This window comes from Chrysochloris asiatica, unplaced genomic scaffold (assembly GCF_000296735.1).
Source record: "Chrysochloris asiatica unplaced genomic scaffold, ChrAsi1.0 scaffold00020, whole genome shotgun sequence".
NCBI classification, from domain to species: domain Eukaryota; kingdom Metazoa; phylum Chordata; class Mammalia; order Afrosoricida; family Chrysochloridae; genus Chrysochloris; species Chrysochloris asiatica.
The window spans coordinates 16,598,370-16,606,976 of NW_006408538.1; positions in this window are offsets into that span (position 1 = coordinate 16,598,370).

The following is an 8,607-nucleotide window of genomic DNA, read 5'->3' on the forward strand; positions in this document are numbered from 1 at the left end:
TTTTACACCTTGATAGGAAAAAGCCTGGAAAGCTGAGCAGGTGTACTTTGGTCTCCCTCGTGTACCCGTGGATCCACACTACATAATTAGGAGAATCAGCTATTAATTATATGCACATTTTACCATAGACAGCATTTTGCCTTTCTCTTCATTAATAACTTGCAACTGACCTGCTTTGAGTTTGCTTAATTTAAATATGCAGATAAGTCTAAAAGTCTTGCTACAAAAACCGTAGAAACTTATATCAAACTATCAACATGGAAGCAATTGTTTCTCTCCATGCCCTCCAAACTTCTGAAGGTGGTGTTTCCAGCTACCTAACCTTACCCCAAAGAAGTCTGTGCTCTTTGATTTACACCACACCAAAATGGAAGTTTTGGCATCTGTTGTTATGTGCCTTGGAGTCTGTTCCCGCTCATAGTGACCCTATACAGGATTTCCGAGACTAAATCTTTACTGGAGCAGAAAGTCTCATTTTTCTCCTGTGGAACAACTGGTAGTTTTGAACAGTTGACTTTGTGGTTAGCAGCCTGATTTCATAACCACTACACTACCAGAGCTCCTTTTGTTCTTTGAATTATGAAAACAAAAAGTCTGAAGGGACAAGATCAGAGCTATAAAGATGATTGGTGTAAGGTTTCCCAATGAAATTCTAGTAGGACAGCCCTTGCTACCCTCAATAAATGAATAGGTGCGTTGATGTAACGGAAAAAAATTCCTTGATGCACCTTTCCTGCCTTTTTCTCACCAATGCAGTGTTCTTTTGTCTTAAAATGTCTTCATAATAAGACCCTGTGATTGTCCTGTGTCCTCTGAGAAAATCTATCAAAATTATCCCTATGAAATTCCAGAAAAAGGTTTCTGTAACTTTCTGAGCTTATCTTTCTCCACTGAATTTAACTGGCCCACACAGAATCCCTTGAGAAGCCACTGTTTCAGTTGGATGTTTTTGTTTGTTTGTTTGTTTGTTTTTTAAAGGCACCCTAACGAGATTAAGAACAGTTGTATTACTGAGCAAACTTGTTTGCAGCCATCTACTGATCGTTGAGATATGGTTAAAGGGATAAGCCCATCCATGTATTAACTGGAGCCCTAGTAATGATACTTTTTGACTTCCCTCCTGTATGAAACGCCAGTATCAATTGACTTTAATCTCAGGGGTGAACATGTTTATCACAGACTACCTAGTCCTGATGTGGCGCTGTGGGATAAAGCACTGGACTGCAAGATCAGTTTGAACCGAAAGGTTGGTGGTTCAAGCTCACCAGCCACTCCTCAGACATTTAATAACAGCAATAGCAACCTAGCAAGGAAGTGATGACTTCAGTCAGTATACAGTGAAGTTAAAGTCCTACTCATGGTCACATAGCTCAGTCAGGAAAATCTTGGATGTGGAAGAGATCGACTCACGAACTGACCTATTAATTCTTCCCAACCAAAACAAGTGCCATATTTGAAAGCAATTTGGTTTCCTAATATACTTTTTAGCATCAACCATCTTGATTTTAAATCTTTCAATGCAATAAACCTTTAAATTAGATTCCTAGTGTCAGTTTAGACACAGTTGCTACCTCTCTCTAACTTGTTTCATTGCCTAACTGTGCAGCCTGGACACGGTATTATCTTTAGCTTCTGGTATTTAAGCTTACAGAATATTTTCACTTTAAGGTGCACATTTATTTTCATGTGACCTTAGAAACAAGAGATTTTAGGGTTGAACAAATCTTTCCTGCAGCAGTTTTCACATTGATCATTCAGCTGCTATTTGAGCCCTGCCAGTAACAAGACTCTCCCTTTTCTTTAAAGATGAGCTTCGCTCCCCGCCCCCTTCCAGTAGCACGGCAAGATGCATAATGCCATGCCCCTTCCACAGAGGAGGAAATTCAGGTTCTGAGTGTTGCTTGCTAAGGACACTGTGCTAGGTAAGCAGCCAAATCTGGATTTAAACTGAAGTTTCCCTGACTCCAAAGCTTAGATTCTTATAGATATATCATGGTGCAGCCCATCAATTCATGCCTTGTACAAAGGAAAATCCTAAAACATTTTTTCTTTTTAATGATCAAATGATGTAACTACCTGGAAGAAATAAGCCTTGTAACTATTCTCCCTTCTTCCTCCCAGTGCTTGGTGATAAGGCACCTCAAGTATAATGAAGGAACAGCTTCTTTAGGAACTGATGAGAATTAACTATATGTTCAATTCTACGTATCGTCTTAAGATATAGTTTGGGAAAAATGTAATTAGCTGCTTTGGGAAAGCTGGTCTTTGGGAACACCTGAATGAACCAAGAGGGTAACTAGTAACCAACACTGCAGGCAGCCATCCTAAGAGAACTGATAATGTCTTCTCTACATAAAAAACGTTACCATTTCCAGAGCATTTTCCCAGTGTTACTCTTGATCGGCACACCAGCCCTGTGAAATAGACAAGTATTATATTACAGCTAAGCAAAGAGGAACAGAGGAGATAAGCTACTTAACCAAGAGAACAGTTAATAAGCAAGAGAGCTAGGTCTTTCTAATCTACCTCGATGCTTTCTATTACATCATACACTACAAAATCCAAAGGCAGAATTTGCTATTGATAATAAAGAATTTTCTCCTGATATTTAATGACATACAATAACCTGCAACATGCAGATGATACAACCTGGTTTGCTGAAAGCGAAGAGGACTTAAAATACTAATGAAGACCAGAGATTACAGCCTTCACTATGGGTTGAACCTCAAGGTAAAGAAAACAGATACCCTCGCCAATGGACTAACAACATCCATATAAATGGACAAAAGATTGAAGTTGTCAAAGACTTCATTTTGCTCAAATCAACTATCAACACTCATGGAAGCAGCAGTCAAGAAATCAAACAACGTATTGCATTAGGCAAATGTGCTGCACGTGACCTCTTTAAAGTGTTGAAAACCAAAGATGTCAATTTGAGGACTAAAGTGCACCTGACCCAAGTCATGGTATGTTCTATAACCTCCTATGCATGTGAAAGCTGAACAGTGAACGATGAAGACCATAGAAGAATTGATGCAATTGAGTTACGGTATTGGAGCATTATATTATACAAACCAATCTGTGTTGGAAGAAGTACAGACAGAATGCTCATTAGAAGCCAGGATGGCCAGGCTTCGTCTCTCATATGTCCATTCAGACATTTTATCAGGAGGGACCAGTCCCTGGAGAAGGATACCATGTTTAGTAAAGTGGAGGGTCAGAGAAAGAGACAAAGCCCCCAATGAGGTGGATCAGCACAGTGGCAGCAGCAGTGGACTCAAACGTAGCAGCAATTGTGAGGTTGGTGCAGGACTAGGCAGTGTTTCATTCTGTTGTGCTTAGGGTCGCTATGAGTCGGTACTTACTCAATGGCACTGAACAACAAATGTTGTGCTATAGTAAAGAGACATAGTGAATAGTTGCCCTATAAGTATCAACATTAAAGTCCTGAGTTCTCACTGTTGTACCTCAATGTGTTATTTTTAGTGCTGTCCCATACCTGACACTCAGCTGGAATGACAGTCTGACACTTAAATCAGGTTCTGAACCTGGGACCCATTTACTTACAGTCTTTGATTTTTCTTCCCCTACATGGTTGGGAGTCCCCAAGACACTCATGGGGAACTGGACCTTAAGGTTAAAGTCAGAGAGAGAGGACCGTAGATGTCCATCATCCAGAAAGAAGAGAAGGAAGCTGCCTGTGAACCTGATGCCCTTTCTGAGTAAAGTGAAGAGCTACTACAATTAAAGGAGAAGGGCATTCTAGCCCTCCCTGTCCCTTTGCTAAAGCACCAAACTTTGCCCTAAATATATGGCTAGGTCTTTGTGTAATTACCTGAAAATTCCACCAAGACAGTCTTTTATTCTTCAATTAAAGATAAAAGGCTTAAACAGTAGATACTTGTGTAGTTAAATCTTGGATTACAGCAGAGTAAATGATATCAGATATTTACCAGTTTTGGTAGGAAAACACAAGCTTCCAAAACTGAGTTTGTAACAGAGATGGCACTAAGGGAGATGGATTATGGGAAAGGGGTTCTAGAGCTAATATTTTCTCACTAAAAGGCCCTGTTTATTTGCATCTGATCAAGGGGGAAGTAGAATTTCAGTTCCAAGACAACATAGTTCCCGCTCAAGGCCTTGTCTTCTTCATTCATTGTTAGTTATATTCTCAGTTCCTGCAACACTGCCTGGCACACAGTAGGTGTATAAAAGAGATGTGTTGAGTGAATAAATGTATGAATTTGTTAAATGTTTACTCTATTTTAAGAACTGTGCTACTAGCTATTTTCATAGCTAAAGTAATTCAGATAGTTAGCAGGCAGAGCCAAGACTAACCCAGATCTCAGCCCAGAGCTCTCTCGCTAATGCTACACTGACAGGGGAAGCTGGGACAAATGCACACTGCCAAAGCAGCCATGCCCTGTGTGATCCCATCCATGTGAGGTGCCAAGGTGAATAATGCTGATGGCTCCCTTGCCCTCATCCTCCACATGTGGTGCCTGTAGGAGTGCCATGTGTCAGCATCCATGACCCAACAGAGATTTGTATTTCCTTGCAGCCAAGTTTCCATTAAGGAGTTTGTTTTCCAGAATCATCGCTAGTTTTTATAATATAAGTTCTTTGTTGTTTGATGCCTTCAAGTTGATTGTGACTCATAGCGACCTTATTATGTAAACAGAACAAAATACTACCCAGTCCTTTGCCAACCTCACAATTGTCGCTACACTTGAGCCCATTGCTACTGCCACTGTGCCAATCCATTTCATTGAAAATCTTCATCTTTTTTGCTGACCCTCCACTTTACCAAGCATGATGTCCTCCAAAGACTGGTCCCAACATGTCCAAAGTATGAGAGACAAAGTGTGGCCATCTTGGCTTCTAAGTAGCATTCTGGCTGCACTTCTTCCAACACAGATTAGTTTGTTTTTTTGGTGGTCCATAGTACTTATAATATTCTCCTCCAACACCATAACTCAAATGCATCGATTCTTCTACAGTCTCCCTTTATTCATTGTCCAGCTTTCACATGCATATGAGGCGATTGAAAATACCATGGTTTGGGTCAGGTGAATCTTAGTCCTCAAACTGGCATCTTTAGAGTGGGTGATTAAGAAACATACAATTTATTATCATCAAAAATAGAGGGGATAGAAGGAATTTAGTTTAAGACTGAGGAGAGCAGATAGAGCCCCCACTGAATAATTTTCATATTGTCTAGATGGATCCGGTAAAAAGAGATGGGGATAAGATTCTTATTATTCAACAGTGAGTAACTGTTATCATGACTAATTGTGACTGTCACAGTTGTAAAGGTAGAAGTTTTGTAACAGAAACAGGGGAGTGGTTAATGTTACAGTCCAGAAACAGAGGACCCTAGGACCATCAAGGGAAAAGAGCACAAGTGGAATGCGGAACCTTATCCAGAGAAGAAGCGACACCAGAGATGGGGACATGGAGAGAGGGAGCAGCTGAGGACTCTAGATTCATGGAAAGAGAGGGGCTGAGCTGGCTGCCAGGATGCAGACTTGCAGAATGTGCCCTTTGGTGGTTTAAATTACTATATATACCTGAGTGTTTTGTTTTTTTAAAAAAGCTAAAATGAAAAGTGCCTGATAATCTGCTAGCTGCTAGGGATATGCTGTGAAATAAGATAGTCACGGCCCTCAAGGAATTTATATTAGGAGAGACAAAAAAGTAATTTTAATACAGTGCAAAAACCATTCTGATGGGGGAAACATGAGGTGCTATGAAGTCCCATATTAAAGACAACTAGCTCATTGGACAAGGGGTCTGACATGGCTTCCTAGAAGGATGACACTTAGGCCATGAAAAACAAGTAGATAGTTGGGAAGAAATGACTGCAGCTGAGGACTCTAGACTCATGGGGGAAAAAAAGACTGTGTGCTGGCAACCAGGAGGCTGCCAAATGTGCCCTTTGGTTGTTTAGATGATTGTATATTCCTGAGTGATTTTGTGTACACCCTCCCCCCAACAAAAAGGAATATAAGTAAATACAGTTGGATGATGATGCAAGGAGGAGATTATAATCATTGCAATGAAACAATGAGTGTAAAACTGATGCTCTCCCATGTAAATTATCATTCAATTCACAATAAAAACTTTTGAAAAGTGGGGGCAGCATTTGCCCAAGGATAAAGCTCAGAAGGCAGGAATCCATAGGAAAGGCCAAATGGAAAGAGTAAGTACAGGAAGTTGGGCTGATGCTGCTACATTATGGGGACTACAATCCATACCACAAAATAAAATGTACATAAATTGAAGAGTAGAAAACCAATTGTCTCTTTTAAGCTTTCGTCCCAACTTAATAAAAATTTAAGACATAAAGAGAAAGAAAAAAAAAGGCCTCTGTATATGGTGAGAATGAAATATGCAAGGCCCTAGGATGAGAATGGAGTCCTGGTGTGGTGCTGTGGGTTAATGTGCTGGACTGCAAAGTCAGAACTGTATACGGGGTCACTGTGAGTAAGAACTGACTTGAAAGCACTTAACAACAAAGAGTGAGGGAGGGCTCCCAACTTTTGTGCATCTGTAAGTGGTTGGCTGTGACTAACTCAAAGAATAAAAGTACAAGAGATGAGACAAGATAAAACAAGATAAGTTTTGATGGGTTTTGGGTTTTGTGCTAAAATAGTTGAACTTCAACCTGAGGACAGTGGGAAACCAATAAAGGGTTTAAAGTTGGGGATGACAAGATTTGGTTTCACTTCAGAAATTTTAGTGGCTGGAGAAGGTGGAGAATTGGTGGTAAGATTCAGATTCCTTAGGAAGTTATGGCGGTAAGTCAGTTAAGAGATTACTGCAGCCTGAATGAAAGCTGAGAAGAGGATGAATTTGATTTGAGAATTACTAAGTATAATATACAAGACTTGGTGACTGGTAGAACTGAGGGAGGTCACTCAGGTTTCTTGTGTCAGAAGCTGAGAGACTGACTAGTGGTACCATTCACTGATACAAGGTTATAGAGAATAGAGTCAAGGGCAAGTGTCTCTGGGTTTATAGCTCAGGAAAGTGAGCTCGGTGGAGTTAGACTGGGGACTCACCAGTCTGTTGTTAAGTGCCATTGAGTCGGTTCCGACCTATAGTGACCCCGTATAGGGTTTCCAAGAAGCGGCTGGTGAGCTTGAACCACCAACCTTGTGGTTGAAACGGCTTTGCAGTCTGGTGTGTTAACCCACAGCATCACACCAGGACTCCCACCAGTCTAGAGATGTCTATTAAAGCAAGGGTGGGGTGTGGGTGAAGTTGCTCAGTGAGAGAGCCCATGGGATGGGAAGATCAATGAGAGATCCTCAGGGACCCTTAGCACATAAGGAACAGAAAAAGAAAAAGTCCAGGAAAGCACCTGGCAGAAAGCCACCAGAGAGTATTAAAACCAAGAGTGTGGGATCAAGGAAACCCAAGGGAAAAAACATTCTGTGAAGGAGGCTACAGACAGTAAGAGTTGAAGAAGACCTTTGAATCTGACCCCGGACATTAGTGGTGACCATAAGAGAAGCAGTCTCAACTACAAGAACACGCCAAGTTGTTCACTGGAGAGCCATCCAGGTAAGCAATCAAGTCCCCTGAGGGCAAACCCCCTTCCAAGACTGAAACTCAAAGGGAATAGACGCATAGGCATGTAATCTTGCTGGTGACCACGTTGGTCTACCAATAAAGGGAAGTGGGGAAAAAACAGTAATGAAGCTGTGAGCTAAGTCCGACCACATTCAACCTGGATTGCGACCTGGTTGGCCAGCAGTATAGCGAGACCTGGTGACTCCTGAGCCTACGGACAGGAGCATCGGCACAGAGGACTAGAGCAGAGAGCGAAGCGTCCAGTTGATGTGAAGTGAGGGGAGATGCACAAGAATGCCCATACTTGCAGATAGTACCCACTTGACCTGGCTTCATTGGCTAGATGATCAGAACTCAACTAGAGGAAGAAAGAAGAGGAAAAAGTGCAATCCACTACAATTTGATGAACTTGACCTATACTTATGGCTATAGTAGCTTAAAAGAGGCAACGAATCTTTACAACAAGGATCATTCTCACCCTCTCTACACAGGGTTGACAGGGATGGGCAACTTAGACATTAGCTACCCAAAATGGGGTGGAGGGGGCAACAAAGGCATGAAGTGACTGGATTACAAGTTTTCAAGAGGGAGCTTAGTATCAAAGGGTGTGGGAGAAGGTAGAATCTCCAATGAGTGGTTTCCAATCTGTCTAGATGGGACTAGTGAAAGGAGATGGGGGTAAGACTCTTGTGGTTCAATAGTGTATAACTGCTATCAGGATTAATTGTGAGTATTGCAAATGTAAAGGTAGATGTTTTGTAACAAAAAAAAGACAGTGGTTGATCTTGTAGTCCAGGAGAAGAGGACCCTGGGACTGTCGAAAGAGAAGAGCCGAGTGCGAGGGAGAAGAGCGGAGTGTGGGACCCTATCCAGAGAAGCAGTAATGCCAGAGATGGAAGCAGAGATGATGACTGAAAAGATGGAGCGTCTGGGGATTCTGGACTCAGGGAAGGAGAGGGGCTATGTGCTGGTGGCTGGGGGGCAGGCTTGCAGGCTGTGCCCTTTGGTTGTTTGAATGGTTATATATTC